Source organism: Pollicipes pollicipes, unplaced genomic scaffold (genome assembly GCF_011947565.3).
Source record: "Pollicipes pollicipes isolate AB1234 unplaced genomic scaffold, Ppol_2.1 Scaffold_7262;HRSCAF=8765_pilon_pilon_pilon, whole genome shotgun sequence".
NCBI lineage: Eukaryota > Metazoa > Arthropoda > Thecostraca > Pollicipedomorpha > Pollicipedidae > Pollicipes > Pollicipes pollicipes.
The window spans coordinates 3924399-3940569 of record NW_023597055.1 but is presented as its reverse complement, the minus strand read 5'-3'; the positions used below and the strand labels follow the sequence as shown (position 1 = coordinate 3940569).

Genomic DNA, 16171 nt, shown 5'->3' with positions numbered 1-16171 from the left:
GCTGCTTTAGGACCAGCTGGAGCCGGACCAGCGATGAGCTGCGCGTCTTGTCCAAGAAGTAGGGCGCCTGCCATATCATGAGAGAATCCAAGTCCTCCAACTGCCTTGGCTGTACTCATACCGACGTCGCAGAGGAAACATGGTTGCGGCGTTCCAGCATATTTTTGCCGGTGGGCAAGTTACCAACAGACACGGCTCGGGAAGACATGCCACACCGACAGGGGCGGATCTAGCCCGGAGTTGTATTTTTAGGGGGGGGGGGGGCAACCGTTCGTCGCCAGCTGGCTGGTGTGGGATCCGGGGTCCAGTTCATGGTGCCGTTCGCGAGTACCTAGTAGGGACGCCATTCAAAACCGAAAAAAGCACCGAAATGCTTTTGAATCTTAAACAGAGGTTAAAACAAAACAGTTAAAACAGTTAAAGTTAAAACAGACGGTCAGTTGACGAAACTTTTATGAAGTTCCGGGATTTTTTTTTGGGGGGGGGGGAACATACTTTCATTTGTTTGGGTGGGGGGCATGACCCCGTGCCCCCCCAGGATCCGCCTATGCGCACCGATCACATCCATAAAATGGCATTGTTCGATTGCCTGAGCGGGATCTCGAACAGACAAGGATCAACAGGCCGAGTTGCCTTTAAACTCCTGCAGTCGCGATTGGAAAATGTTGGTGATTTCAGACGTTAAACTTTATAGCTCGTTGCTGCAACTACTGACGTAAAGATCATGTTATGGACTGCTAACTAACGCTTTCTGTGGGTGGAGGGTAAACAGGCCAACCAAGCAGAGAAGTCTTAGTTGCAGAACAAGCAATGGTCTGACGATATGAATCCACTTAACAAGTGATGGCATGGAATACCAGCTACCGTGGGAATGCGTGAGGAATTGGTCGCAGTATTCACTGTTGTAAGATGGAAGTTTTGCTGTAACGCGTTTCTTATTTTGTGTGCACAAGACAGCTTCCCGTACATCCTCAACGTTATTTTAATGAGTAACAGTTTCTACAGTCACCCCGAAGCCGACGCCACACAGCCCCTCCGACGCTCGGGGGAAAGAGCACTCATTTTTCTATGCTGTTTGCATGACAAGCAAATATAAATAAAAGGAATAATTCTGCGGTGTAGGCAAAGCAAGAATGATGACGCCTCGGCATTCACTAGTTCCCTAGACGTTTCTACAAAGCGGACGCTAGTGTGCTTTTAACATTTTTATCTTCTCATCCGTTGTGTTTAATGCGCCAGTGATGCAATAAGAATTACATATATAGGTTAAGGGAATATATAATTCTTCATGACGGCGGTAATATCAAATTAAATATTAGGATTACCTACCTAAATTTTACTTGTACAATTACAGGAGTCAAGTGAAAAGTTTCCCAATAAGACGACTTTTGCAATATGACCTCCGCGTTTAACCGCACTTATGATCTTCTGTGACATCTGAGTATTAGTTTTTCGTCCATGGTTTCAGTTTCAGCTTGTAAAACAGTTTTTCAATGGTCGTGTGTGAACCCTTTTTGTTGACCACTTAGATGTTATAAAGTTTACCTGACTGTTTTTTGTGTTAAATTGCAGTACTTTAGTGTCCCTCGTAAACCTGGTACCTTGAGTCCGTGAACGTTACCCACGTGGGCTCATTCCGAAATCTGCCGGGCGGGAAGAGTCTGGCTGTGTTGGTGGTGCGGTTCGTGGAGATTCATTTCCCTCGGTGAAGCGACATAAGTCGCGGAGAGGCTTCTCATATCCATCATCAAACAGTGTCTAAGGGGGCAGCTTTATAACAGCACTTTTTCTACTGCACCGAAGTTAACGAAATGGTAAGGAACTATTTCGTGGAATGCACTGGACGTCCAGTCAGCAAAAAAGTTATCCATTGAGCCAGCAAATGTCTTGTCTTGGATTAGGGCCTGTACCAGACTCCGGGACTGAAGTGTGTGCCTTCAAAAACACGCAACATTGGTGGACACAAGCTCGCGTTTGACCACCCTGAATGCAGACTAGGCCAAGTAGCGCTGACTTGATTTTTTGGCCTCATTGCCTTAAGTATGCTTGCAACATAATCTTCTGATATTGTGGGCCTGTTTCCATTGTTTCCGCTAGCCTCTGGCATGTTCCCACTGCCCAACTAGCCTGGGGCCTGTTCCTGTTGCTCCTCTAACTTCCTCCTTGCATCCTCAAAGTTCCTCCAAACTAATCTGATCTTAGATTCTGCCGAGACTGGTGTAGTTTTTGCATACATTTTACTTAGATTTTTACCTATAGCAGATTCTTGTCAGTTTTAGAGATATTTTCAGGTTTCAAACATTTCCAAATATGTTAAGTGTGCATATCAGTGCAGCCAAGATTGTCTGATCCACACGTGGTGTACGTCAGGTTATAGAACATGGGCAGTTCAGCTCCAAGTTAACTTAGTTAAATATTGGTTAGAAATATGCAAAACTTTTTTTGGAAACATTGGAGGCATTCAGAACTAGGACATGTGATGAATTCCATCTGGAAAACTTCACAGCTTCATTATTTATACCTCCAAACATTTGTGGTGAATGTATCGCTGCACAGATTGACAGTAATATTCATCTTTACATCCATATCTGATAATGAGAGCTAAACTTGATGCTGCTCCAGCCAGAGCAGAAGTTAAACAATGTGTGTTTGAGTGGTAGAAAATGATATACAGACACTTTTTCATAAGAAGATTATGGTGCTTGGTGCTAACCACTGTATTCTGATTGTGCCATGCAGCTGCTGTAGTTAACAAACCCTGTCAAGGTGTGCTCAATGCTTTTAGGTAAATATTTTGTACTGTTATGTGGGGAAAGCCAAAACAAGCGCTCAAAGCACAAGACTACAATAATTATTCTGAGAACTAAAAAAGGAATCATGTGAAAGTTTTGCATTGCTGCAGAACAGTTTTCATATAACGGCTTGCAAGGCTAAGGTGTTGGAAAAAGAGATCATTGATGGGCGTAGTGGGCTGAGGTATTGACCTAGCAAAATGGCACATTACCAACTGTGCAATCCTGTTCAGGCCACTCTCCAGCTTTACCTTTTTATGGTGAGGCGTTGTTCAAAAGCTAAAAATGTCCAACCTTTTGGAGCTACAGTTTTCTTTGTAGCTGTTCAGTACCATTACAATCATTGCTGCTGCCAGGGAGATACAAGGGATATTACCATCCAAATGGGCAGTGTGCAGCTGACTTAATTTGAAAAGGACAGTGTAGACCTATTGCGTCTCCCCTGTCTGTCTGTGTTGTGAAGGAGATGAATCAAGGGTAGGGGCAAATCAATGTTTGGGACATTTTAGTTGATGCATGTGTCTGTTGTGGCACTAGTTTCTTTTTTAAAGATTTGATCCAGACTCTTTCGACAGGGGATTTCTGGGATCAGAGCTCACACAAAGCAGTGCTTGCACAAGTCCTGACCCCTACCATCCGATCATGCCATCCCAGACAACAGCTGGAATTAGTGACAAAAGCTTAACATGGTGCCCGAATGCGAATGCTGGGCGATGTCCGTCTTGTCCTCTAAGGTCACCTGGCTTTTTGCGCGATGCTGCCACTGGCCACAGGCCATACCTGTGAAGGGCAAATAGGGAGCATTTAAAGTGACAGAACCGACCTCGCCACAGGTTGGGTTGATCGGAAGGCATATATATATATAGATGATGGTTTATCTAAGAATTGTAGGAAATAGTCCCAATTGGCTTTCAGTGGTCCAACTTCATCAGGTTCAAATACCACCCTTGTTATGTATGCATGTATGAAGCTTGTTTAGCTTTGCCAGTGTTCCTCCTGGCTAATCCCATGTAATCTTCTCACATATCAAGTCCAGAGTATTGCAACATTATAGAAGGCTTTTGTTTCAGATCAGCGGACAAGCTGTCAAAGTTCAGTGGAAGGGCTGCTTTTCTTACAGTTGTCATTCATGATTATCATCAACCCCATGTGTCATGTGCTAGTTAATCAATTCTATGAAAGGATTGGGAGGGGGTATCAGTACCACAAATGGTTTAATTGTTCAGACTCATCCTCATTTGGTTTGAATCCTGGTGATCCCGGAGAGAATTCGTGCTGTGCTGCATATATGGATGGAAGGCAGACAGCCTCCAGTCTTTCAGGACTCAGTAATGCCTCACTACAGCTGTAGAGTTAGCTGGCTTGAAACATTGTGTACTTACCAACACACCTGACAGAACAGTGGTCCAAACAATTTTTTCCATCCATGATCTGCTGGTTTGTTTTGGTCTGGGTGCACGTCAGACATTCAAAATGTGTCGCGGTCTGAGTGTAGAACAATGATCAACCCTTCCTGCGATCTGTTTGTCACTGACTAATGGCCAAAGAACTTTCAGCGAATGTGTCATGAAAAATTATCGCTTCATGAAATACTTAAATTGACCACAGGCGGAGCCGGAGGTGAACCCCAAGGCGTACCCATTGGCGGACGCCGCTCTCACTGCCAAGATCCTGAACCTGGTGCAGCAAGCTGCTAACTACAAGCAGCTGAAGAAGGGGGCGAACGAGGCGACCAAGGCGCTGAACCGTGGGCTGGCCGAGTTCATCGTGATGACAGCCGACGCCGAGCCGCTCGAGATCCTGCTTCACCTACCTCTGCTGTGCGAGGACAAGAACGTTCCCCTATGTCTTCGTGCGCAGCAAGCAGGGTGAGCCGATGCTGATGTGAGGGAACTTACAGAAATGGGGATCACTTGCAGTGTGTTGATGGGAGTATTTTTTTTAATCTGGGTGCATGCATGCACCCAGATTTAACCATGGTGGTTGGTGCTTGTTTTACTTCACCTCTCAACGGAGTATTTGGTGCTAGGCGCAAGTCGCTCATGACAATTAATGATAAAGTGGCTCGGGTCGTCGGCCGGTCGTTGGGGGTTTATGACGCACTCAGCTGCTGAGGCTATATGGCGTCGCCTGCCTCTCACCGTGGCAGGAAGGGCGGGCACCGCGGGGAATCGAACCCCGTACCTTTGGTTTCCCAGACGCGCAGTGGGTCGACGCAGGCGCGTTAACCACTGCACTACCGACACCCCTGGCTCAGGTGGGAGGTACGATCCCTGAATCATGACCGGTACTCAGGCCATTCTTGAACTCTGACCTGTGCCGTAATCCTGCTGGCGTGGTATTGGTTGGCCTAACGCTGAGTTCTGATGCCTCTGACACCGTCAATGCTCTGCCCGATTGGTGGACTGTGCCCTGACCTGTGACCCTGCCTGACCCTGTGACCCGTGTCGCCAGCGCTGGTCGCGCCTGCGGCGTGTCCCGTGCCGTCATCGCCTGTGCGGGTCACCGTCGACGAAGGCTCGCAGCTCAAGCCGCAGATCCAGAGTCTCCACCTGGGAGATTGAGAAGCTGCTCATCTAGGCGGCCGGCCCGCCGCCGCCGCCGCCCGGTCGGCTGACTGTGACGTCATCGGAGACGGGGCGGGTTTCTGGTGACGTCACTGGATGACGTCCGACGCGGCGTCCCGTCACGGGTGTGTGCGAAGCTTTTGTGGTCGGATGTGTCATTTCGTCGGCTCCGATGTTGTATCGACCAGAACGTCATATTGCGTTGTTTCATTCATCGCGCCTGTTTGAACGATCCCGCGTCTCTATATGGCGTCGCCGACTGTTCTGATGGCCACCCAACTATCAGGGAGTTGTCTGTTAGCCGCGCGGTGGGGTGCCGTTTTGAGCTATTCCAAATGATGGGAAGGAAATCCATCATAGCGCCAGGAGTGATTTTTTGACAAATACACGACACATTGGCATAACGGCTTGCGTCCATCTTCGGAGACAGACCGGGATTGAACATGATGAATGGCGCGCCCGGAAGCGGGGCGTGCGGCGAGGTTTCCCAGTCATCCAAATATGTTGTGTGAGTTATTGAGTTTCTGTTGGGTGCGTTCTGGCACATTGCAGATCGTCCAGTACAGTTGCAACATTGTGGATCGGCCATGCTGTTGCAACATTGTGGATCGGCCAGTGCTGTTGCAACATTGTAGATCGGCCAGTGCTGTTGCAACATTGTAGATCGTCCGGTACCTGCCGCAATTTACTGCATTTACCTAGTGCGACGCGGCGGTCTCAGTGCTTGCATCACTAAACTAGTTAATATAACGTTCCAGGTCTTACGTTGCTCTGCGCGAGACGTTTTCGTAGATCTCGTCTTCGTAAGGGCTCCGTCGGCGTCAGGTATTGCGAAACATGCAAGGCAGGATGCTAGCGGGAATGCCAATGTGATGCCAATCCCAGACGCGTGGGGGTGAGCGTGTAGCAGCGCCGGGGCCCCTGCGTGCTGCCTGGCAGCGGTTTTGAACGGGCTATGTAAGTGAAGCGATTGAGGTGGGGGACGCCGAGGCACGGGCCCCACCCCTATCAAAGTTTTGTTCGTACGTAGACACTTGAAGATTTCTTGAAAATTGGAGAAACGAAATGAACAACCGAAAACTAACCTAAGTGCAAACTGGCCGTGCTATAACAGTGTCATGAAAGAAACTAAGCGTTTATGTTGCGCGTGTGATGCTATTTGTTTTGCAATGAATAGAGCTGCACCCCTTCCCCCTGGGAAATCCCGCTCACACCCCGGATGATTGCAATGCGTTGGCGCGGATTGTCAGTCACATATTGAATATTCCATGAGGGAAGTGTTTCACATTTGCATGGGGTATTGAACCAAAATAGACCTATTGAAGATCATGCAGTGCAGTTTGCAGCCATACCCTTTTAAATTTAAGAATATTGTTGGTCCCGAATATCACCCTGAATACACATGTAAATCTAGTGCCGACATGAACGCTTTTTATATCAACATAGACACCTTCAGGGGGGTCGGTGAGGAGAAAATCAGAGGAAAAAAATACGGGAAGACAATATTGACACTCTGAAAGACATTTGACTGCGCTGCGTTTCTTGCATGCATTTAAATGGTCCTCCACGACGCTCGGCATGTATCCGGGGTTCTATCTGTAAAATTAGGGTGGTAACTTGCACGTAAACGATATTTTCGAAGACAGCACCCAGGTGGGAAGGGTAACAGCGTTTTTTCTCTGGCCTCGTTTATGCTTATTTCTATTGCAGATGTCTAGCCGAATAGTTTCAGAAATGGAAAACACTGACTTGATCACATTTTCCCACACCTGGGAGTTGCTAATCTTTTCATTATGTGAATATGAAATAGCGGTATACGTCAGCCAACCATTCAGTGATGTAAACTATGTAGGTGACCTTAATGACAAAAGCAATGTTAATCAACTTATAACTGACCATTGCTCAGCATTTGCTGAAGGGACATCATGCAGGAAACTTTGGCTCTGCAGATATGCTGATATGCAGAATATTATTTATATGTATATGTCGTGCCTGAGGTAGAAGGATGGGTACTGTTGCCGACTCCCCATCCTGTGGCTGTGGAAATCACTTCTTTCTTAACAGATAAGTTGAAGTCCCTTTGAATAGATGGATTTCTGGGATGAGAGCCTATGCAAAGCATTGTTTGCCATGTGAACCCTGACCTACACCATGTAATTATGAAATTTCAGGCCAGCATCATAGTTTGGTGGCTAAAGCTTAACATGTGCCCGGGTGGCCAGCTAGATACAATTCACTCGGGTGGGGGGTCGGTTTGACCCCCCTGATATCCCGGGAACTAAGAGAGCTAGACACCAAATTTGCAGGATATGTTGATCTGTATGTGAACTCGGGTCAAAATTTGAGGTTTGTAGGTCATGACTTTGGGGTCAAATCAGGTCAAACAAGGTCAAGTTCCTGGTTGGTTTCCAAAGTATCTCCACAATCCAGCTATCTGTTTCTAAGCAAATAGTCACATGCTCATTCATGGTCAGTAACCTTTTTTGACCTTTTGAAGGTCATGGTGACCAAAATCATGCAAAACTGTTCTGAGTGTTGCATGTGGATAAGTGACAAAGATTATGCTGGGCAGTATGTCTCAAAAAAAGAAAAATGTTGACTGGGGTCATTTTAGCTCAATGACCTATTCTGACCTGTCAGAAGTCCATGGACAATGTATAATGTGGTTTCTGTGTTTAGTAAATTTGAAATGAGCACCAGAAAGTACCCCCAAACAGCAAGCCCTAGATTGATAAAACAGGTTGGTTTTGAGCTTGGTCTGACTTTCATACCTGACCTTAGGTCAAGATAATTTGCTCATTCAGTATTTGCATTGCCTAATAAATCCATTTCAGAGATGTGTGACCTTGTCTAACTCTCCATTGTTGCATCAGATTGAACGATTCCCTAGAACTTGTCTTCGCTGAAACCCTAGCTTGGCTTGACCTGCCATAGGTCAACAACCTTACAAGGCCGCAAGGTCGCATCTAATTTTTTATACCAAACAATCTGCTATTCAGTTGTCTACAGCTGAGAAAAATTTGGCGCGGCTGTGCCGCGCCGCTCAGAAACCATTCTGGAAAAAACCTGTGGGAGGCTCAATTGACCCCCCACCAAGCACATGTTAATGTGCCCCAATGCTTGGCAAGATCAGTGTTTGCCTAGCCATAAGTTGTATGCTAGTGGGAAGAACCCATTTTGGTCACATCAGCCATGAAAAGACCCTGTTTCTGTTTGTACACCTTTTTTTCTCCTGTGCAATGGTGTGTGATGGTGGTGATGTCCAGTTTTGAAGGGGTAGTTAGGAAGCAAAGATATTTTATAGCCACAGCAGGATTTTTTCCAACCCATCCTGGTGATGTGTTTGGCATGCTGCAATATATTTCAAGATGATGTGTTGAATGTATGCTCATTGATTGTCTTAGCTAATTTGCAGGTGAATATAACTAAAAGCAGCAATCTGCCTGTGTGATGTCTTGTGGTTATTTTACAGCCACAACACTGCCCAGCCATGTCAGAATGTTCAGTACTAGAGGCTGCCTTACGGGTGAGTTCTGCAGTTATGAGCTGATCAGTCTTTGGTGTATGTGACACATGAGTTGATGGTTTGTAGTGATGCCAGACTCACACAAATGCATCTGATTCTGCAATGCTCTGGGAAGTTAAGCTACCATTTTATTGCATGTTAAGGTTTTCAATAGGTACCTAACAGTTCACAGCAAATGGTCTCCTTGCTTGCTGATGATGCTGCCTTTGGCTTTACATTCTCTCATGTCACCAGCTTTCACAGCGCTGTAGTGCTGTGGAAGTGACTGGCTCAGTTTTTTCTCTCATGTAGTTTTTGTCGTGTCTCTCAAAATGGAGTGTGGGTTTGTTTGTTTGGGGCTCCCACATTTCTCAACCTGGACAGTGTTTGTTACTGGACGAATTTGAAGCATGTATATTTGGTTTAACATCTTGCACTTACAGATATTTCCATTTTGTATGCCATTTATGTGCAACTTTTTCCACATTGCCCAGTAAGCCACCCTTATTGCACTGTTGAATGAGAGAGATTTTCCATTGCCACTCCTCCAGCTAGTTCTGACTATGTTTCAGCACAACCCGCTTTTTTTCCTGGCGGCTCCAAACACACTGAAGAAGCGAACAGAGGCAAATTCAGAACCCAAGTAAGCTGCCGTCGATCAATCCGTTGTACGGAATCTCCGTAGCATATGTATTTCATAAACGTAACACCTGTTAACGAGCCGTTGATGCCTGTAGCTAGTTTAAGTATTTACTTTCGCGTATAAAATCACCGGTTATATACGTTGCGCGATGGTATTTTTGTGTCGACCTGCCCGATGGTTTAGCGGACGCACCACCGCCAGCGCGGAGCCCCGATCCGCAACAGTCCCCCGGTCACTTGTGCGTGTCTGACCTCTGCGCTGCGTCCAGGGCAGCCTCGGGCGGCGACCAGCGGCGGCTCCGGGCCGCTGGACGCCCCTGCGACGCCGGAGGACCGACTGAGCGGCGCGGGTCAGCCCCAGCGCGCGTGAGTTCGCCCCCGCCCGCCGCCACCCGCCGCCGCCTGTCGGCTCCCGCACGGCACAACGGTCCGCGCCGGGTGTGGAAGTGTGGCCTGCCGCCCGGCCGTGACCCCCGGCAGCGGCGCTGGCCTCGTGGCCAGCGTCGTTCATGACCGTTGGTCTTCGAGGCAGACCAAAACTGTTGGAGTAGGACACGCAGAGAGCGATGAGTGGACATGACTTTACCGCGCAATTACAGTGCACCATGTTAGGACATTTGCTAGCACTATCGAACTTGTGCCCAGCTGCCATGCCTTTCAGACAAGCGTCAAATACTAATTTCCCGCCACCCCAGGTGGTTCAGGAATGTTCACGCTCGAGGACCACTGCTGTATTTGTATTCGCCAGCTTGTACGCACCGGACTGTCGTGAGCGGCGGTGGTTTGCGAAATTGCACGTCAAATAGTGCAGAGATTAGGAAAGAATAGACTCGAGTTGGTGGTGGGGGTAACTGTAGGGAACAGTATAGACTTCGGTTTCGAGTTGGCCACTGGTCGCGTCCCGTGTTGGCGGGGTCGCTCGCGGTGCGTGACGTCACGTTACAGGACGCCCCGGTCGTGGATCGCGGAGCAGAATGTCGCCTTCATTAAACGGTCGCCTTGTCCGGCGAAAGCGTTCACGAGCTCCAGTCCGAGTCTTCTAGTGGTAGCCTTCACCTGGTCTCACGACACTCATGATCCGACGCTCGCGGTCGGGGGCGGCGATGGTTCATCAGCAGGCTTAACAAGTGCGTGGACAAGACACCACCACGTGCCTGGAGCGCTCTGTTGACGCTCTGTGCTCGTTGTGCAGGCTTCGCAGGCGCACCACCACGTGCCTGGAGCGCTCTGTTGACGCTCTGTGCTCGTTGTGCAGGAGTCCAGGCGCCCAGACTCTCCTCATCGAAGGCGCTCAGTCGGCACGAGCGCAGGCGGCGGAAGCTGCAGGCCCCTGCTGGCGGTGGTGCTGCACAATGACAGGACGCGGGATGGCGGCAAGGTGGGACTGCCCGCTCGCCATGGATGGCTACAATTAGGACTTATGGATATCACTACTTCATGGCTGTGTGGAGCTCAGCTCAAGTTGAATGCTGTATGGCGGTGGCCTGATTTTAATATACAAAATTCCGATCATCCAGTAACACCACGGGATGGGGAACACCTCTCCCAAAAGGAACAACGTGAAGAGTTTTTGGAACAAGATAATACGCACGCCAAGGACGAAAAGCCAGGCTTTGATACAGTCTGGCACACAGTATGGTGTGTCACCTGAGTTTATGGTGACCACATCTTGCGCTGATGTTTAAATGCGGCGGCAGGGAGCGGCCTCCGACGAGCACGAGTGTCGGGCGGGGAGACGGCCCCGACGGCAGGCTCCTCAGCAGCAGACACGACACAGGTGGGCATTATGACGTCGGCGCGAGAAAGGAAGATGTGACGTCACGGACGAGTCCACGAGTTGTGAAACCACAGATCAGAACGATAATTGTGACTTCAGAAGTGCAATGGGCTCATAATTATGTTTGCGCCTGACATGAGGGCTGCATAGCATGTGAGCATTCTTCAAGTGGTTGTTTTGATCCATTTGTCGGCGCTGCCGACTCCAGACCAGCAGGACACTGTTGTTTCCCCATCGTGCCGTGGCCACCTGAACAGTACCTGCCGCGGACTGTAAGCTGCCGCCTCGCTACGGCGAAAACGGAGACCAGAGCATCAGTTGGCAGCTTTGTGGAGTCGGTGCATATATATATATATATATAATATATATATATATATATATATATATCTATGTGTGTGTGTGTGTGTGTGTGTGTGTGTGTGTGTGTGTGTGTGTGTGTGTGTTGTGTGTGTGGTGTGTGTGTGTGTGTGTGTGGTGTTGTGTGTGTGTGTGTGTGTGTGTGTGTGGTGCTGTGTGTGTGATGTGTGTGTGTGTGTGTGTTGTGTGTGTGTGTGTGGTGTGCGGGTGCGTGTGCGTGTGCTGCGTGTGTGTGTGTGTGCAATGAGGGATGCAGGCTAGTTAGAAATCGCGTCGGAAGTGGTTTCAACGCCTCCGAGGCCCCGCGCCCACGTGGCAGCACTGTACGCCTGTCGGCTCCTGCTTGCGGTCAGCAGCGCCGTCTGACCGCTGTTCCAGGCGGAGCCGTCGGACGAGATCAGCGCCGACGACTACCAGGCGATGCGCAGCTCGCTGCGGCGGAAGCGGAGGAAGGAGGTGAGCGGCGGCATGGCCCCAAAAGTCACTCCCGTGGCTGTGTATCGGACTGACGCTGCGACTTGCCCGTGATAGTTAACCCCTTCATCGACCCGATTGGAGCTAATGACCGGACCTACCAGAAGGGCCCAGTTCATAGGCACAGCCAGCACTGCAGCGCTACAAGTGTCCAATCCGTTGTGTTTCTGGGTTCCGGGTTGTCTTGATGGCCTGACCCGGTGACCTGTTCCGTTGGTGACCTGACCCGGTGACCTGACCCGGTGACCTGTTCCGTTGGTGACCCGACCACCGTGACCTGTCCCTTTGGTGACCTGACCTGGTGACCTGCTCCGTTGGTGACCTGACCCAGTGACATGATCCATTGGTGGCCTGACCCGGTGACCTGTTCCGTTGGTGACCTGACCCCGTGACCTGGTCCGTTGGTGACCTGCCCCGGTGACCTGATCTGTTGGTGACCTGACCCGGTGATCTGTTCCGTTGGTGACCTGACCCCGTGACCTGTTCCGTTGGTGACCTGATCCGGTGACCTGTTCCGTTGATGACCTGACCCGGTGGTACCTGTTCCGTTAATGACCTGACCCCCGTGACCTGACCCGGTGACCTGACCCGGTGACCTGTTCTGTTGGTGACCTGACCCGGTGGCCTGTTCCGTTGCAGCGGTGCCCGGAGTTCCAGCTCTCCTCCACGGGCGACCACGCCTCCCTGCTAATGGCCGCCCACAGCAGGACCCCATCTTATGCGGGACGTGCAGACGCTGCTGTTGAACGCGGTCGTGCCGGGACCACGCGCCCTGGCCTACAGGTCCGTACTGTCGAGACGTCCTGATAGGGACTCAGGCATACGTCTGACGCCGTGACCGGGCAGGCGTGCGCCGCGCGTGCTCGGTTTGCAAGCTCGTTACTGCATACTACAAGGCGTAAATGATTTCCAGCGTGGGATGGCGTTAGCTCGCGGAAACCTGCACAGTCGATCCCGTGTGTAATGAAGCATGACACTCGTTCTTAGAGACGTTGTAACATAGCATGATATGGATATCTCTGATAATGATATCGCACCACAACCGAGCCCTAAACGCGATTCGTTTGGCGCCCTTGTTCCTTCAAGCATCACCTCGGCCACCATTCCCTTCACGTGGTGTGACGTGCCGCTTCTGTTCATCAACAGGTGGTGTAACCTACTGAACGCGGACCGGATCTCCCGCACGGTGGCCATGGTGGTGGACGGCCTCTCGCTGCGCGACCTCCAGCTGCCCAGGACCTGATGAAGTCAACGCTGACCCTCTTCCCGCATCAGGTACGGCCTGGACACGCCTCCGACCCCTCCCCCCACCGGACTAGGGGACGTCGCAGCTGCGCTGCCTATTTGTGTGTCGCTTCTCATACAATGGATGTAATCAGCTTTCAAACATGTATTCATAAAGATGATGATAGCAGTGAGTGCACTTGAAGTATGTTGATTGATGATGATTGTATGTTGATTTCACTCTCTACACTGTCGTTCCGGTAGGGGTTTGGCTGCCATGCTGCCCGCCTTGACCCGTGGTACTGACCCCAGGCACGTGACTGATGAGGTGCGATGCGACACGAGGTGCCGAGAGACACAGCTACCATTCACCGCTCCGTTCAGGTAGCGATGGCGGGGCACGATCCTGACCGTTGACGCGAGATGGCGCTGCCGCAGACGGAGCTGATCTCGCCGGCCCACTACGGCACCAGCGTAGCCGAGGAGATCCTGAACGTGCCGCTCAGCATGACGCAGAAGCACCGGCTCGTTCAGCGTGAGCAGCATAGTGCACCCCCAGCGCTCGGGCCTGGCGTGCCACCACCCATCATCGGCATGTAGAAAACCCCCGGCTTCTCTGATCCCGATGACATTACGTGATGGGGCTTGAGTGGCTGTGGAGATGCTCGCGATCGGCACATTTGGGCTCGATTCCAGCCAGAGGGAGCTGCCTCTGTCCCACCTCCACACGAGCATGGCGACACTTAGGGTTCGCTGATACATGGGGCGTGACCGGAGGCGTCCCACCGACCGTGAGGTCATCCGATGACTGATCACGTCCTGCCGTCCGCCGCGATACATGGGGCGTGACGGAGCGTCCCACCTGACCGTGAGGTCATCCGATGACTGATCACGTCCTGCCGTCCGCCGCGATACATGGGGCGTGACTGGAAGCGTCCCACCGACCGTGAGGTCATCCGATGACTGATCACGTCCCGCCGTCCGCCGCCACAGAGCTGGGGAGTCTGGACGGAGCCGTGCAGGCGGGCCTCATCCACCGGCAGTGGGGCGACACCAGCGCCCCTGGCGGCGGCGGCATCGATCTGCCCCAGGCGCTGCCGCAGCCGGCGGCCATTGGGCGCACGGCGCTGCTGCTGGACACTCGCAGCTGATGGAGGAGGAGGGCTACCCGCTGCCGGCGCCGGCCTGTACAGCAAGGCCTTCCGCGGATTCGTGCCCACCAAGGGACAAGTACAAGCCGGTTAGTCTGGGGCTGGAGTGGGAGGGACATTTGAGAGTGGGATGATTTGGTTTAGTGGGTGACATTCCGGCGGATGGTAACTATTGCAATGCCTCAGAAAATGTCTGAAGATTTAGGAAGATGCAGACGTCACAGGTGCCCCGAGACGTGGATGTGCTCTCGTGGCAAGGTTGTGTTCGAGATGGTAGGAAATGGGGAGGGCACGTTGCCGTCGGCGGTAGCCAGTTATCACTTGAGAGACGCAAGCAGCAGACATTGGGGGTTCGGTTTGCTGTGCAGTTGTGCGTGTCACGCTCTTGACATCGACACGATTTGGCCAGGTAGAAGGGCGTCGGCTGATGAGGTCTGCGCCGATCGTTTGCTCCGTCCTCACAACACCGACGTCTCTGACCTGGAGACTGCGATCACACGAACGCGTCTGAAGCAACGGCGTCGTAATTCAACCCTCTCGCTCAGAGCAGCGTGTCGCTGAGGCGCCAGCCGGCCGCTGGTTCCGTGCCGTGACGCCCGCGCTGCTACCCCAGGTCACCGACGACTCGCCGATGTTCGCCGTAGACTGCGAGATGTGCCTGACGCGCGAGGGCAGCGAGCTCACCAGCATCTCGGTGCTGAGCGAAGCCGAGGAGCTGGTGTACGGCACGCTGGTGCGGCCCGACAACCCCATCACCGACTACCTCACCGCTACTCGGGCATCACCGCCGAGCGGCTCGAGGTCAGCCGCCGGCCAGCTGTGGAGGGGGGAGGGGCTGGCAGCGCCCTGTCGTGGACCGCGCCGCCTCTGCGGCTGTGGGGCCTGCGGCGGGCGCCGTCCGGGGATCGTGTGTGCTTGAGACGTGGCCACCGGCTGTTTTTCCGGAGGGACGTAGGTGCGCTTGTGCACGCGTGTTCCGTAAATTCACTGCTTCGCCGGAAAGCAGAATCAAAAGCATTTGGGAGCACAAAACGTGGCATGCGCACACCTAAGTGTTGTTTTAGACCAGCAAGACAACAATGTGACTGAATACATCTGATTTGGTGGGTATTTCGGAACAAAAGAGCGTCGCTGTAACAGATGGACGCGAATGCAACGAATACTTTGGAACGAGCATCTGTGAACATGTTAATAACGCAATCCTTGAAGCCATGTGTGATTGCCACACTATGATGTTAGTCGCCTTATTCAATGCTTTTATGGTCGCGGCGATTGCATTGTTGCATTTACTGCCTTCCACCAACGGCGCGGCTCTTGGGTGACGGCCAATCGCCGGGCTTGTTACATCAGCTCCGATAACATTCCGTGGAACTAATCCGTTTCCCTCCTCCGCCGCCGCAGGGCGTGACCACGAGACTGGAGGACGTACAGCGCGACCTGCGGCGCCTGCTGCCAGCTGACGCCATCCTCATCGGCCAGAGCTTTAACATGACCTGCGCGCGCTCCAGGTGAACTTCTTGGCGGAGGTCGCATCTGGATGGTGGTGGGGGTAGGCCAGGGTGCCCTCCAGGTGACATCCGGGCTGAGATCGGGGCAGGTCAGGGGTGTCGGATCAGCCCCCCCCCCCCAGATTCGTTGAGGGCCGCTGAGATCAGATTAGTTTTATCGATTATGGAAGGATA

At 51.6% G+C, this 16171-nt stretch overlaps 3 long non-coding RNA genes and 1 pseudogene across 3 annotated transcripts; all 4 read left to right on the top strand.

The window, feature by feature from the left end:
- The first annotated feature begins 1621 nt into the window (after positions 1-1621).
- On the top strand, positions 1622-5753 carry LOC119113893 (NHP2-like protein 1; annotated as a pseudogene).
- Positions 5754-6923: 1170 nt separating this feature from the next.
- On the top strand, positions 6924-9513 carry LOC119113372 (uncharacterized). Its single transcript, XR_005095900.1, has 3 exons — positions 6924-7012; positions 8832-8885; positions 9437-9513. It is a non-coding gene; the product is annotated as an uncharacterized LOC119113372 (long non-coding RNA).
- Positions 9514-11220: 1707 nt separating this feature from the next.
- On the top strand, positions 11221-12817 carry LOC119113692 (uncharacterized). Its single transcript, XR_005095924.1, has 3 exons — positions 11221-11283; positions 12019-12096; positions 12754-12817. It is a non-coding gene; the product is annotated as an uncharacterized LOC119113692 (long non-coding RNA).
- A 548-nt stretch (positions 12818-13365) lies between these two features.
- Positions 13366-14414, top strand: LOC119113682 (uncharacterized). The gene is made up of 3 exons (XR_005095919.1): positions 13366-13389; positions 13777-13873; positions 14332-14414. It is a non-coding gene; the product is annotated as an uncharacterized LOC119113682 (long non-coding RNA).
- Positions 14415-16171: the final 1757 nt, after the last annotated feature.